At 43.7% G+C, this 16,362-nt stretch overlaps 1 long non-coding RNA gene across 1 annotated transcript; it reads right to left on the bottom strand.

Annotated features, from left to right (window-relative positions):
* Positions 1 to 1,168: 1,168 nt before the first annotated feature.
* LOC124104137 (uncharacterized) lies at positions 1,169 to 9,739 on the bottom strand. The gene is made up of 3 exons (XR_006855362.2): positions 9,560 to 9,739; positions 3,654 to 3,743; positions 1,169 to 1,405 (listed from the first exon to the last, which is right to left on the bottom strand). It is a non-coding gene; the product is annotated as an uncharacterized LOC124104137 (long non-coding RNA).
* Between the last annotated feature and the right edge of the window lie 6,623 nt (positions 9,740 to 16,362).

Here is a 16,362-nt window from a genome sequence, read left to right as displayed (position 1 = left end):
GGGGAGTGAGGAGTTAGTGGTTCAGGAGCACCAAGTTTCAGCTTTGCAAGGTGAGAAAATTCTGGGGATGAATGGTGGTGTTGGTTGCAGATCAGTGTGAGTGCATGTTAATGCCTTAGAATTGTATACTTAAAAGTGGTTGAAATGATAAAGTTTATGTTATGTACATCTTCGCATTTTTGAGAGAGAGTAGGAGGAGGGAGGGAAGAACAAAAATGGATTTCAGCTCCGGTCACAGCACAGTTAGGAGAAGGCAGCTCAACCCCTTGCCCTAAGGGGTGTGTTTGTGTGTGTGTGTGCGCATGTGTGTCCCTGCAGGAGTGAAAATGAATCAGCAAACAACACCATCAAGGAAGTAAACATTAGTCATGACTAATAATTGGGGTCATTGTGCATATCACAGACCAATATAAGATTTTCAATGGAAGCTAGTCTTTAAATGCCTAAGAGCCTTCATAATATTCTTGGAAGGGTAGATAGGAGATCCTTTCTCCATAACCTGTTCAAAAACACATTTAGTTGTTTGAAGAGAGACTTCAATTTTTGAGTCAGAGAAAATGGGATGAGAGCTCGGGCCACTACATGGCCAGTTCAAATTCAAATGTCTAAGGCCAAGAGTGTTGAATGTTAAAATGCTTTTTATAAACTGTAAAGCACCTCATTATCAATCATCTGTCATCTTTATCATTTCAGTTGAGCCTGGCTATGGGAAGCAAGCTAACAATAGGTTTTTAAAAAAAAAAAAAAAAAAAAAACTCATACTGCACGAAAATAAGCATAGAAACTAAAATACAAAATTCAACCTCTGCGGCAGAACTTGGAGGCAGGCTGGTAGCAACCACATCTGAGAAAAATTGGAAGTCATAGGTGCTGGACTCAGAAAATAGACGCTGGAGTTTTTGCAGGATAGGGTCAGCCTGAGTTAGACCAGATATTGCTGAGAGCCTCACATTAAGGTCACATCAATATTTGAGACTGGGGCATGAAGTCATTTCTATCAGATTCTTATTTGTAAAATTGAAAAGTAATTTATATACCATAAAAATTCACCATCTTAAAGTGTACAATTTAGTGGGTTTTAGTATCATAGGGACAAAGGGAAGACTCTCCATTTGCTCTCTGAAGTGTTGCTGGAATGAACTGACAACACACAGATTAGCTGGGGAGAAGAGGCATATAAATTTATTTAAGTTGTAGGAGGGAAAATTCCAGGAGTATGATTATCCACCAACCCAGTGAGGTTTGTTGTTTCTTCCCATGTTCGTTTCTTCCTCGTAGGGCAGAGGGAAGAGGGGGAGTGTAGGCAATTCTTTTTGAAGGGTAGTAAATGATTGTTGGGGGATTGAATGGGCCAAGAGCACAGACAATAGCCGGTAAATGATTCTCTTTGGAAGAATGAATGGACCTGGGAAATGAAGGAGAGGTGATGGCTTATTGACAAAGCAGGCCTGGGTGTGGTAGCATTTCCCAGTCTTCCTTCCTGGGATATGAGTTTAGTTAACAAAACCTCAGCGACTGGACTGAAGGCAATGGTTTTTCCTCTTTGGTGGGTCTGGTCTTTACCCAGATAAGGAAAGAGCAGAGTAAAGCCTCTTCAGTTTCTGCAGATCTCCCAGGGCCTGGAAGTAATCAACATACCAGGGTGCCATATTTTAGGGTAGACTTACCTAGGTTCCTTAAGTATATTCATGAGGTGGTGCAACCCTCACTATTATCTAATTTAGAATATTTTCCTCATCCCATAAAGAGACCCCATATCCATTTATAATTACCCCTCATTCCTCCCTGGCTCCACTACTCTACCATCTGTCTATATGAATTTGCTTATTCTGACGTTTCATTCAAATGGAATTACGCAATAGGTGACATTTTGTGTCTGGATTCTTTTGATTGGCATAAAGTGTTCCAGGTTTATCCATGTCCTAGCATATAACAGAATTTCATTCCTTTTTATGGCTGAACAATATCCCATGGCATGGAGACACCATACTTTGTTTATCCATTGCTCACTGAGGCACATTTGGGTTGTTTCTACTTCGGGGCTCACTGCATTCATACACAGTGCATGTGGGTGTGCATTTTCAATACTCTTGGGTACACATCTAGGAGTGGAAACACTAGGTCTTTGGGCAACTGTATGTTTCACTTTTTAAGGAACCACCAAACTGTTTAACAAAGCATCTACACTGTTTTATACTCCAAATGTTCTGCATTCTCAAAATGATTGTTATCCTTGGTCTTTTTTACTTTATGGTCATCCTAGTGGGTGTGTTATATTATTGTGATTTTGATTAGCATTCTACTAATGACTAAAAATGTTTTGCTTCTTTTCATGTGCTTATTGGCCATTTGTATACCTTCTTTGGAGAAATGTCTGTTCAAATCCTTTGCCTGATTTTGTTTATTTATTTGGGGTTCTGAGGATCACACTCAAGGCCTTGTGCCTGGTAGGCAAGTGCTCTTCCACAGAACCACATCTCCAGTCCCCCTTTGCCTATTTTCAAAAATTAGGTTATCTTATATATCAATAAAAAAATTGCTTTTAAAAATGTTGGGTTTGTCTATCTTTTTATTATTACATTATAAAAAGTTATTTATATATACCAGGTCCAAGTCTTTTTTCATATATGTGATTTGCAACTACTTTTCTATTCTGTGAGTATTTTTACCCTATGGATAGTGAGCTTTGATATGCAAATATTGTTACTTTTGATAAAGTCCTATTTATCTATTTTTTATTAAAATGTCACAACTAAGAAACATTGATTAGTCCATGATCATGAAGATGTACACCCATGTTTCTTGTAAAAGTTTTGTAATTTTAGCCCTTAAATTTATGAATTTGATCCATTTGAGTTAATTTTTATATAGGGTGTGAGGTAGGGCTTCAGCTTCACTTTTTTACATGTGGATAGCTATATATCCCCATACCACTTGTCAAAAAGACTATTCTATCCCTACTCAATTGTGTTGGTATTGATGTCAAAAGTGAGTCTTTGGGGCTAGGGATATGCTCAGTTTGTAGAGTGCTTGCTTCACATGCATAAGCCCTGGGTTCAATCCCAGCAGGGAGGGGGAGTCTTTTTTATTCTCTAATTAAGCACTTGAAATTCTATTCAAATGCTAAATGGAAGAAACCAGACACAAAAGACGAGGTAGTGCAAAATTCCATTCATATGGAATGTCAAGAATAAGCAAATCCATAGGAACAGAATGAAGATTAGTGATATCCAGAGGGGGAGAGGAAAGAAGAAGTAGGAAAGGATTGCTAATGGTTTGGGATTTCTTTTGGGCGTGGTGAAAATGTTTTAGAATTAGATGGTGATGATTTTTGCACAAATAATGAATATAATGTCACATTTGAAATGGTGATGCCTTCATTTTCATTCAGCTCAAACTAACTTTAAATTATCCCCACATCTTTTTCCTTGACCCATAGATAATTTAAAATATAATGTTTAACTTTACAAATATTGGGGTATTTTCCAAATATGTTTCTGGCTTTTACTTCTCATTAATTATTTTGTGATAAAATTTTAAATTAAAAAAAAAATTTTATAATGGCCCAAATTATAATCTATCTTGGTGAATGTTCCATGGGAATTAAAAAGAGAGTTATTCTGATATTGTTGGGTGATGTGTTCTATAAATACCAGTTAAATCAAGTTGACAGTTAGTGTTATTCAAGTCTTCAATATTCTTACTGACTTCCTGATTTTTCTGGCCATTTGTTCTATCAGTTCCTGAAAAGGAATAATAAAATATATATAATAATTATGGATTTGACTATTTCATTTTAAAATTTCATCAATTTTTATTTCATGCTTTATAAAACTGTTAGTAGAAGTTCACACATTTTGGATTACTATATCTTAAATTTTTTATTATTATAAACTTATCTCTTTATCTCTGGTGATTCTATTTGTTCTCAAGTGAGTTTTTGTTTGTCAGTTCTGTAATTGACATAGCCACTACAGGTTTATTATGATAAATTTTTTTTCATTATTTTGCTTTTAAACTATTTGCATTTTTATGTTGAAAAAGGGCTTCTTTAATTATATCTACCATACATGTTTGGTTTACATGTATAACCTTAATATTTGTTTTGTATTTGTTGAATTTGTTCTGTTACCTTATTTTTAAAAAATCTTTCCCTGTTTTCTTTTGGATTGAATGTTCTCTTTCATTATTTAATTTTATCCAAAACATTGATTTTTAGCTATACACGTTTATCCCTTATGCTATTTTTTGTTGTAAAATTTACTTTTACATGTTTTATTAACTCCACAGTATTATTATTATTTTGTTTTAACATTTTAAGGTGCTGAGAGCCATAGCTAAGTAGGAATGACGCATGGCATTTTTGGTTGAAAGGTGACGCCAGCAAGCCATTGAGATGATATGATTATGTTAAGATCTGCATTCAATTGGATATTAGACCCCTGCTGTCCACCTCAGCCTGCTACTTTGGAGCTCTAGCGGGACTCCCGGAGAGTTCCCATTGGTTGGGGAAGTGCGGTAGGAGGGATTTCCAGAGGAGGAATTTCCCGGTTGGTGTAGTGTGTCCCGGGAGAACACCGCATGGGTGGTTCAGGATATTTCCCGGGAGCGTGCGTGGCATTGGTGAGAGTTTCAGAAATAAAGTTTGTTCCTGCTTGAGTGGCTCGTGATTTTGTGCCCAGCCAGACTGCGGCATTTGGTGGCCCATACGGGGATCGAACCCGCGACCTTGGCGTTATCAGCATTAAGGAATTTTTTAAAGAAAAAGTCTTTAATATTTACTTTTATGTTTATCAGTTCTGAAACTCTTCATTCTTATTTTCCTTCTGCCTAAAGAACTTCCTTTAATGTTTCTTTAATGTAGATTTAATGGTGGTGAAATCTCTAAGGTTTTATTTATCTCAAAAATTCTTCATTATGCCTCCACTTTTTAAAAAATATTTTTTAGTTGTAGATGGACATAATACTTTATTTTATTTATTTGTTTTTATGTGGTGCTGAGGATCAAATCCAATGCCTCATATGGGCTAGGCAAGTGCTCTACCACTGAGCCACAACCCCAGCCCCATGCCTTCACTTTTAAAGGGTATTATCACTAGATACAGAATTATAACTTGATCTTTTTTTCTCATTTACTATGCTTAATACATCATTCCATTGTCTTCTGGCTTGCATAATTTTGATAAGAAGTCAGTAATATTTCTTATATTCTCTATAACATATAACAACACTTTTTCTCAGGCTTCTTTTAAGATTTTCTCTTTATTGCTAATTTTTACTAATTTTTATTATTATGTACCATCAATTTGGGTTCTTTTTAATTCTTAGATTAATGACATATAGTTCTATCTAGATTGATGTGTAAATAAATAAATATATATGTGTGTGTGTGTGTGTGTGTATTTATATATATAGTTTGTTGGTTGTTTTGTTTTAATCAAATTTGGGAAAATGTGCATTATCTGGCAAGAATTTGTTCATCTTCTCTTCTACTTCCCAATTACATTTGTTCTTCTCCTTTCCAGTTACATATGTGTTAGACCACTTGATATTGCCCAACAGGTTATTAAGACTCTATTCATTTCTTTCTTTTTATTTTATGAAGTTTTTTTTTTCATACCCGGGATTGAACCCAGGAGTGCTTTACCACAGAGGTGCATTATTTATCTATTTTCTTATGTCTTGAGACAGGGTCCCACCAAGTGCTGGGAACTCACTAAGTTGCTAAGGCTGGTCTTGGGGCAATTCTCCTACTACAGCCTCCCAAGTCACTGGGAGAACAGGTGGGTACACTGTGCCCATGCTCAGCTTTAAGTCTTTTTCCTCTCTGGCTTCATTTTAGATAGTTTCTATTGCTGTATTTTTAAATTTCACTTATTTTCATTTTTTTCATATCCATTTTGCTTTTAAGTTCATGGATTAAAAATCATGGTATTCTTCATCCCTGGAAGTTATATTTGGCTTTTGATTCATGTTTTCATTGTTTCCTCACTCTATTTGTTTTTCTTAAAACCTTGAACACGTTTTGTTCAATACTTATAATAGGTATTTCAGTGTGCCTGTCTGCTCAATTTTGTCATTTTTAGGTATATTTCTATTAACTGATATTTTTCTTGGTATGGGTCACATGTTCCCACTACTCAGTGATCTAGTGGTTTATTTTATTGGATGCTAGATATTTTGAAAGTTATATCTATGGGTTTTGGTTTTTTAAAACAATCTTCCTTTGAAGAGTGTTGATTTTTTTTTTTTAACCTGATAGGCTACTAGTTACTTATGGATAAAATTATTTCTTTAGGGAATTATTTAAAACTTTGTTAGAGTAAACCTAATAGTTTCTTTTTTCTAAGGATAGTTCAGGCCTACTATTTGGGGATGATCTTTATTGTCTTTACCAAATGCCCTGAGTGATCAAGCCAAGTTTATATTTGTACATTTCATATTTCCATGTGAACTCTCTGGATTATTCAGTTCACAACCCCTGGTCATTTTTTGCCCACCTTGTGGAGCTTCACTGTCTGTGTCTTCGTCTTAGTACCTGTGGAGCTTTTCCCACATAAGTAGCTTATTTTCCAGAACTCTGCCCCAAAACTTCCATCTAACGTCTTGTTAGTCTTTATTTCTGTCTTTTAATTTAATGAGACCATAATGCTGTGCTTGGGATTCCTTTCACTGTTGTAAAGACCAGAATGTGTCTCCAATCAAAACCTGGGGTGATCAGAGGGCTCACTTCATTTATTTCCTTTATCTCGGGGATTGCAGTCCTGCAAGTTATGCAATATCTAAAGCCGTCAGTACATTATGTTGTCCCGTTTTCTGGTTGTTTACAGTGGAAGGGTAAATCTAGATCCTGTTGCGTTGTCATGGCCAGAAGCCAATATCTGAAGAACTGGTTTGATAAAGAAATGGTGGAAGAGAGAAGACAGGCCCAGAAACTAGACACTGGCTTGGCTGGGAGTCCCAGGGTACGGGAAAGCAGCAGAAAGACTAGCATCTGCAAGCCAAGCAGGGACAGGTATGACAGTGGAAAAGAAAGCCCCCCCCCCCCCTGCAAAAAAAGGGAAATTATTTAAAAAAAAAATCTTGGACTAGGTGTGTAGTTCAGTGGTTGAGCACACGCTTTGCATGCACAAGGCTCTGGGTTTGATTCCCAGCATTGCACAAAAAAATAAAAAGAAAAGAAAAGAAAAATAAAGAAAATAAACCTCACTTGAGTTTCCCAGTGACTATCTATCTTCCATTTTCTCCTCCAGATCTACTCCTTGCCCTTTATCCTGTTTCGTGTGCCAGATAATTCATTTGTCTATATCCTGCAGTAACAGAGCATCTTTAAGCTTGAGTTTCTAGTTGTGCTCAAACAGGAAATTAGAAGGCAGAAGGATTGTTTGTTCCCTTCATTCCTTCCCTACTAAATCCCTGTGAATTCGTTTTGCGCCTCCACCAAAGGACACCCTGTCCTGTTAGGCAGCCTCTCCTTACGGGTAGTCTCTCTAGGTTCTGGTAACTATTCCTCCCTTTGACCCTTCAGATTTAGGAATGACACCATCTCCTCAATGTTATAAAACCTAACGTAGCTGGACACAGTGGCGCATGCCTGTAATCACTTCTCCTCAAAGGCCTGAGACAATGCCCCCAGATGGGAATTACCTACTGCCCATCCACTGCCCATCAACTGTAAGACATTAGGCAGACCATTTTATCGATTCTAGCCTCAGTTTGCTCTGGGCCGAATCCCGACTACTTCAGTTATTATAAATCAGAAGCTCAAAGTCAAGAGGCTACACCACAGGAGCAGACCTGGGAAAGCAGCACCCCCTCCCCCATCCCCACCCACTCTTTCAGCTCCTCACTCCCATCCTGGGATCCATCGTTTAGTTGCTCTCCTGCACAAAGTCATCCCAATCCCTCCCTCCAGATTTTAGCAACAGAAACAATCTGGTGAGAACTAAGAGAACAGGAGGCCAGATGAAGACCAGGTACCTGGGGGCAACCATCCCTTAGGGGTCATAGGGTCAAGTACACACAGCAACTCGTCTTTTGGCCCTAGCCAGTAGGGCTCAACACACACAAGGAACTCTCCCCTCCTGATACTTGCTCCATGGAGAAGAGTTATTTTAATTTTATTTATTATTATTTTTTTTTTTTGAGACAGGGTTTCACTATATTGCACACTCTGGCCTTAACACCTGGGCTCAAAATGATCCTCCTGCCTCAGCCTCCCATGCAGCTGGGATTACAGGCATATGCCACTGCACCTGGCTATTATTTTCATTTTAATTTGGGAACATAGGGGCTGGGGTTGTGGCTCAGCAGTAGAGCACTAGATCATGCAAGGCGCTGGGTTCGATCCTCAGCACCACATAAAAATAAATAAATAGATAAAATAAAGTTATTGTGTCCAACTACAACTAAAAAAAAGTAATAATAATATTTAAATTGAGAACACAGATCAGTAACATGAGCATTTAAGGACTTTACATAATAAAGGGGAAAAGGTCTTGAGTTTTTAAGTTGGTCTTATTTAAATGGTAGTCCTGAGGTCAAGAAGGCCAGTTAGAGTAGGCACTGCATTCTCCCCCAGACTGAAGTCGATTTAGAAATGGATGCTGTTTTAGTCAACCTTTGTGTGACCAAAATACCTGACAAAAATCAACCTAAAGTGGGGGAAATTTTATTTGGGGTTCGTGGTTTCAGAGTTCGGCTCCACCACTCTGGGCCCAAGGTGAGACAGCATGTCATAGGAGAAGGGGCCAGCAAAGGAATACTGCCCAGCTCGCGACAGGTCAGGAAGCAAAGAAAGAGAGGAGAGGGGGGAAAGGGTCATAGGGAAGATGCACCCAGTGACCCACCTCTTCCAGCCTTGGCCCGCCTGCCTATAGCTGCCACCCAATCCATCCAAACTAGGATAGACTGATTGGTTACAGCCCCCACAATCCAATCATTACACCTCCAAATGTTAGCAGGAGCTTTGGGGGGGACCCTGCATATCCAAACCATATCAGAAGCCAAGGGGATGCTGGGAGGAAGAAATTCACCAGTAGAGGAACCAAAAAATGGCAGTCTACCCTGGGCCAGATAGTGAAAGTGCACACACAACTGCTTGGGTGAGCATGCCGGGATCTCTGTCCTAAGAAAGAGAAGATGAAATGGTCTCCCACCATTCTGTGAAAACCCTTCATACTACTGGCCTTGCTGGAGGGAGCGGAAGGTTATTTCTGCATGACATACCTTTTGCGCACTTATGACCCCTTGGAGGTTTCTCAGGTGACAAGCTATTCACCTTCCAAGGCTGATGATTTTTCCTGGAGTTTCACATGACCTTTGCCCCAAATGTAATGCACCTTTTTCCTACCCACTTTGGGACTCAGTGACCAAGCCTCTAGGGTCGCCTGCTATTCTTGGGTCAGCCCCTCTCTTTCCCTCTAGACTCCAAGATTTTGGATAAGGTTAACACTTCTCTGGGAATCAGATGTCCTTACCTTTGCTCTTACACGATGATGCATTTTTTTTTTAAGCAAAAGAGCCAGTGTTTTCCTGTTATTTGTTGACTCAGACTTACCTAAGAACACACCCACGCAGGTTGTTGGACTGAATCCACTCAAATCCAGGGATTCCCCAGTAAGTGAGAAGGTCCTGAGATAGTGGGGAACCTAAGAATAAGACCCCTTCTCTCCATCCTCTACTTGACCCCCTTCTAGCCTGTATCCATAGGTAGCTTTTGAAATATGACTCACATGGGTAGCTCTGGTTTCTGACCAGGATCTTCCACGAAAGAAGAGTTTTGCTTACCCCTGAGATAACATTATTGGTTCAAGGCTTGCCTGATATAGCCCTTTGATCCCTAACCCTTAACCCTGACTCCGGTGAACTATTCCTTCTGGGCTTTCCCTGGGGAAAAGCCTGTATTTAACATTTTTTACTGAAAGGCTATAAGAGACAATCCCCTCAATGATTTGTGATTGTTAGAGGAATCAATGCCCCAGATCCCTAAGTAGGAGAAGTAGGAGTGCCTAAAGGGTTCAGGCAATTTAACTCTTCCCATTCTCAAATGAATCTACAACTTATTTTTCCTGTCTCTTCTAATCAGTTTTCAGGCCCTTACCTGTCTGTCCAAGCCTGAAAACACCTGGTCATGGGTAGGGGAAGCAGAACACTACCTTCCAGGTGAGCAGTGACAGATTTTGAGTTTCTTAAAGGAGACTCCAGAGATGGAGAGCTGGGAAATACAGGAACTCAGAAATTTTTCTTCAAGTTGTTTACTATATATACATCCCATTTCCCCCTCAGATCCCATGTTTACCTAGGATGACTTTAGAGTGGAGCAGGGGGAGGAGCCAGGCACCCCTTGGCAGCATCTTTGTAGTTGGCAATCCTTGCTTAAGTGATTACACCCTCCCATGGGATTCTCTCACTTTCCACTTACTATTTGCCTTTTTCACTCATTCAATCCCTCAAAAATCCCATTCCATTATTCTTTGTCTCATTTATCTATTCATTCATCCATGGATCCACTCACCCGTCATCCACCCACCCATCCACCCACTCTTCCATCCATCCATCCATCCATTAGGGTGGTTCCACCTCTACTGGACACCAAGGCCCATTTCCTAGAGAAGGGTTAACCTTACCTGAAATCTTGGAAGGAGTCCTGAAGGGAGAGGGAGAGGGAGAGGGAGAGGGAGAGGGGGAGGGGGAGGGGGAGGGGGAGGAGAGGGAGAGGGGGGAGGGGAGGGGAGGGGGAGAGGGAGAGAGGGAGGGGGAGGGGAGGGAGAGGGAGAGGGAGAGGAGGAGGGAGAGGGGGAGGGAGAGAGGGAGGGGGAGAGGGAGAGGGAGGGGAGGGAGGGGGAGGGGAGGGAGAGGGGGAGGGAGAGGGAGAGAGGGAGGGGGAGGGGGAGGGGAGGGAGGGGGGGAGGGAGAGGGAGAGAGGGAGGGGGAGAGGGAGGGGAGGGAGGGGGAGGGGAGGGAGAGGGGAGGGAGAGGGAGAGAGGGAGGGGGAGGGGGAGGGGAGGGAGGGGGAGGGGAGGGAGAGGGGAGGGAGAGGGAGAGAGGGAGGGGGAGGGGGAGGGGAGGGAGAGGAGGAGGGGGAGGGAGGGGGAGGGAGAGGGAGGGAGAGGGGGAGGGAGAGGGGGAGGGAGAGGGAGAGGGGGAGGGAGAGGGGGAGGGGGAGGGGAGGGAGAGGAGGAGGGGGAGGGAGGGGGAGGGAGAGGGAGGGAGAGGGAGAGAGGGAGGGGGAGGGGGAGGGGAGGGAGAGGGGGAGGGAGAGGGAGGGAGAGGGGGAGGGAGGGAGAGGGGGAGGGAGAGGGAGAGGGAGAGAGGGAGGGGGAGGGGAGGGAGAGGGGGAGGGGGGAGGGAGAGGGAGGGAGAGGGGGAGGGAGGGAGAGGGAGAGGGGGAGGGGAGGGAGAGGGGGAGGGAGAGGGGAGGGAGAGAGGGAGGGAGAGGGAGAGGGGAGGGGAGGGAGAGGAAGAGGGGGAGGGAGAGGGAGAGGGAGAGGGGGAGGGAGAGGAGCTAACCCAAGAATAGCCAGCTACCCTCAGGCTTTGTCACTGAGTCCCAGCGTAAGTAGGAAAAGGTGCATTTTTTTCCTTTCATCTTGGCCTGCTGGATCATTCCGTTTTTGGCTGCACATTCCAAAGTGATGCCTAAGGCTACTGTTGTCACTGCTTTCCTCTACCCTCACCTGTCTCCTTTAGCCATTCTCTCCCATCCCTTTCTCTTTTTCTCTGCTCTTATGGTCCCCACCCCGCCACACAACTTTTTTCTTCTCTCCTCTCTGTATTGGCCTACCCAAAGCAGCTACCACAGATATTTTATAACCATTCAGAACTAAAGAGAGCTGATTCCAATCCCAGAAGAACTAACAGCTCCTTGTTTACAGAGCCTACATCACCTCGCGGGGCAGAGCTAAACTGACCTGTGGCGACCAGGATCTGGGTTAGGGCTCACTTAGACTCCCAGGGCATCAAGCCTCCAGGCTGGGGCCCTGAACTGGTTACAGTTCATGCTACAGTAGAAACACATAAGCTCCCAAAGCAGAAAAGGCCAACTGTCCTCCTTTAGCTATTGGAAACAGAAAAACAGAGCTAGGAGTCAGTGGCCCAGCAAGAATAAAATGGTGCGGTCAGCAATGGGGCCCAACCTACTCTTCTTCCCAGTAGTGACGTAGGTTCTGTGCACAGTGACAATGAATGTAACCAGACCCAGGGCTCTGGGTGCAGGGGGCAGGCCAAGCACCACACCTCTCCCCTTTCCCATGTCACCTCCTGCCTCTGGAAGACCTGTTAGTCACATGGGTTGGGGTGGAGAATAGATCATCACCAGGGCCACAGAGAGCCCCTTATCACATCTTCATTTCTTTCCTGAAGAAGAATGAGGCCTAAAGTGGAACACATGCCCCACCCTGGTTACCCCTGTTATCTGGTTATCCCTCTACCACACCAACCTCCAGGGTCCCATCTATCCTAGAATCACTGGCTTAGGTTATGGGGACCTTGGCAATCATCTGGTCCTGACCCTCTCGGAAGCAGAAAATCCTCACTCGGCCTTAGACCCTATACAGGGATCAGATTTCCTAAACTTAGGACCATCGCCAGAAGAAGGTGAGCCCTTCTGACTTTTAGAATGGACAAGAGTCAGCCAGCACCTATCATTTGGGGCCATGTTGTGCCAGGATAGACTCCTTCTGAAGCCAAGTCGTGTCCAGAAAGAAAAGACACACAGGAGCCCCGAGTCTGGAGAGGGGGTGGCTGGGAAGGCCTTTTTGAGGAAATGGCATTTTAGCTAAAGGCCAGGGGGACTTTTTCTCACTTGCCTCTTTACCCAGAGCATAGTATTGGGCTGGTTTATTACTGGATACTCAATAAATGTTTGTTGAATGAATGGATGGAGAAATGAATGAATCCTGATAGCCTTGATTACTTACAGGATTGGTGTATTAATGCATTTATTTACGAAGTTCCTGACTAAACCTGATACCACGATTCCTCCCCAGGTCTACACATGTTGTGGATGTGCTGTGTGCTGTTCTTTTGGTTTAAGAGGTGCTTATGCTGGGTCACAGCCAGGGAAGATGATACCCCTGAGATCTTGTGCAGAGTCTTCCCGACTCACCAGCCCCCACCCCCTCCCCCCCCACCACCACAACTTGAAGAACTCTATAAATGGATTCATCAAAGCAGGGAAACCAAGCCCCTTGACAGGTGATTGGATTTAGATCTGAAAGCAGAGATGGGTCAAACTCTCTGCAACCAGATGTCCTAACCACAGGCCAAGCTCCAGAGCAGGCAAGGGAGAGCAGTGCCTTGGACCTACCCTTTATTTTCTCAGAAGAGGTTGATGGGTTCTTGAAAATTCCCTTAAAGTATACAAATAAGCAAACCCAGAGTTTGCCGTCAGGTTTGGGGGCAGGTTTGTGGGCAGACTGACCAGCTGTTCAGTTCCTCAGGGCCACCTCAACTTCAAAAACCCATGTTTTTTGTCCCAGAAAAAGTGGGCTTTGTTGTAAAATGCCCCTCAAATTCTCCCAGACCACAAAACATGCCCACATTAAGGGGTTGCTCTTGAGCCACCAGGAAGCTGTCTCGAATGTACACCAACAAGCATCATTTCCTCCTCCCTCTCCAATAAGCACCTTTCCAAAAAGAGAAACTGGTGCTAGTGATATGGGTGGAGGCCCATGTAGAGTTCTGCAGGCTGCTTACTACCCAAGTCCAACTTGCCTGGAGGGCAGTTGGGGGCTGAAATCCAGCCTGCACTCTGCTAGCCAAGCTGTGCCTTGGCATGGCTGTCACCACAGAGGAAGGGGTGCCCTATAATACTAGATGCCCGTATGGACTAGTAGTGACCTGGGTGGAGAGCCCAAAGAATTACATCTGAGGAGGAAAATAAGCCAATCAGTTCCTTTCTAGCATCTAAACTGTTCCAGCCAGGTAGTCCTCAAGTGATCAGATATGCTAATAAGGCAGACTTCTTAGAAGGTAATAGAACAGGATGGATAAACCTGTCGGACCAGCAGGGCTTTATGTTTTGTTTTTCTGCTTCCTAAGTTTAGATGACAGTGAAAATTGAACTATCAATATGTACTAAGGAGGGATCCAATGTCTTCTTTCTGTTAAACTACTTTAAGGAGAGTACAAGGTTTACACTAAATATGGCCCTTCTGGGTTGGAAACACCAGGAGTTTGGAATCTGGCCCAGAAATGGTGCTGGAGCTCTGCTTACCTTGAGCCTGTGGGTCAGGAAGTGGGCCCCCGAGAGAGGAGGTAAAATGGATATTTTCTCAAGAACATGACTTTCCCCTTAGAGATCCAGGCATCTTAGCAGAGAACACATTCCTTTACCAGAATGAGTAGCTCTCAGTGCTGTCTCAATGGTGGCTTAACAAGGACATGTTGCTTGGAGAAGGAACTTGGGGTGCAGACGAAAACCATGTGTTTACCTCAGGAGGATATTTGGCAAGGGCAACTCCGACCCCATGGTCAGGGGCAGCTGTCCCTTCTCCAGCATGAAATCCTTTGTTATCTCTATCTGCCCAGACTTCCTCAAAGTCAAAAGGAGCTCTGGGGAAACTAGGAGGGAGGATGGGAACAAGGCCTGCAAATCAGAGCTCTCCAGGTGCTATTGGCGGCCCCACAGATCAGCTGGAGTGGGGCCAAGGGAGAGAACTGAAATGCTTCCTGGGTCTCTGGGGACCCTTAATCTCAGTTCCCTATTCTCCTAGCCTCAAGTCCTCTCTGGATCCAGGGTCAGGCAATTACCTGTGAGCAGGCTCTGGTCTTGCCAGAGAGAAGCCCAAACTTACCCCACATTCTGGAAGGGTAGCTGAGGCTCCCTCCCCAGGTTGTGCAAAACTCCTAGCATGCAGAGGACAGTCCTCAGTGGCCAGACACATTTGCAACCTGTCCAAGAAGACCAGACCCATGTCCAGTGACTCCTGAATGATCCTCTCAGGAACATATGCCCCCTTTAGTTTTCTGGGGCTGCGTTGAGAGGGACAAGTCTACACAGAAAATTAACACTCCGCAGATCTCTTTCCCTGAGGGGCCATGGTGTGAATGAGGTTCAGACTCTTCCATGGTGTGACTGGCTCCTGGGTGGGCCCAAGCAGCAAACCATATAAGAACAAGAACCAAACATGTACTTTCAGTGTGCTAAGAAAGAAGGAATCAAATAAGACAGAGTCCTGACCTGCAGGCCTTGACTTCGTGTTGAAAAAAATTAATACATACAAAGCAATTAGTGAGCATGCAAGGTTTGCAAGGGGCTGTGTGCCAGTCATAGCTCTGAAAGGAGTGGTGGTGTTGGGGGAATGCAGAGACCGAAAGGCTGAGAAATGGAGCTCTTCAAAGTGGCTGAGGCATCAGAAGGCCCTCTCCTCTCTTTCTATGGCCCCACCAGCATATCATTTCTGTTCAGTTACCTATTGCCACATAGAAGACTACCCTAAAACTCAGAGGCTTAACACAATTATTTTTATTGCTCACACCTTGGATGAGTGGACTCAGCTAGCCAGTTCTCATTCAGAATCTCCTGCCACTGCAGTCAAATGGTGGCTAGGTCTGGAGTGATCTGAGGATTCAATGAATGATGCTCGGAGCAGACATCACTCATTCCACTCGGCGGGCAGTCATGCTGAATGTTGGCCGACACCTCAGCTGGGGTTCCTGACTAGAGTTACAGTGAGTGTCCTAGGGATAGGGTTTCTGAAAATCTCAAACAGACATTACAAGGATTCTTAGAACCAAGCATAGGGAGTTCCACAATGTCACTCCCACCAGTCTCTTGGTCAAGCAAGTGACTGTGACTAGCCCCAATTCAAGACGTGAGAAGCAGCACAAACAGATGAGAGAGACAAGGCAGGGCTGCCACCTTAGAATCTGCCTACCTATTATGGTTTAGATGTGGTGTCCCCCAAAAGTTCACATGTGAGACAATGCAAGAAGGTTTGGAGGAGAAATGATTGGGTTACAGCCTAACCTAACCAGTGAATTAATCCCTAATGGGATTAACTGAGTGGCAACTGGAGGCAGGTGGGTGTGGTTCATTGGGGGAGTGGCTATGGGGTGTAGTGGAGTCTCTCTCTGCTTCTTGACCACCATGATGTGAGATGTTTCTGTATGCCACATTCTTCCGCCATGTTCAGCCTTGCCTCCAACCCAAAGAAATGCAGCCAGCCTTCTATGGACTTACACCTCTGAAATTATGAATTCTCAAACTCTTCCTCCTCTACAGTTGTTCTGGTCACAGCGGTGAGAAAGCTGACAAAAACACTACCACAATTTCTTTTATATAAAGATAAGATGCCTTTATGGAGCTGAGAAGGGAAAACTGAACTATGGGCTGGTGAAGCTGCGAGAAAAGAGAAA

Source organism: Marmota monax, unplaced genomic scaffold (assembly GCF_021218885.2).
Source record: "Marmota monax isolate L192 unplaced genomic scaffold, Marmota_monax_Labrador192_F-V1.1 WCK01_AAM20220418_F8-fsc00001, whole genome shotgun sequence".
NCBI lineage: Eukaryota > Metazoa > Chordata > Mammalia > Rodentia > Sciuridae > Marmota > Marmota monax.
The sequence above is the reverse complement of the archived record's forward strand: the minus strand, read 5'-3'. Positions and strand labels throughout refer to the sequence as shown.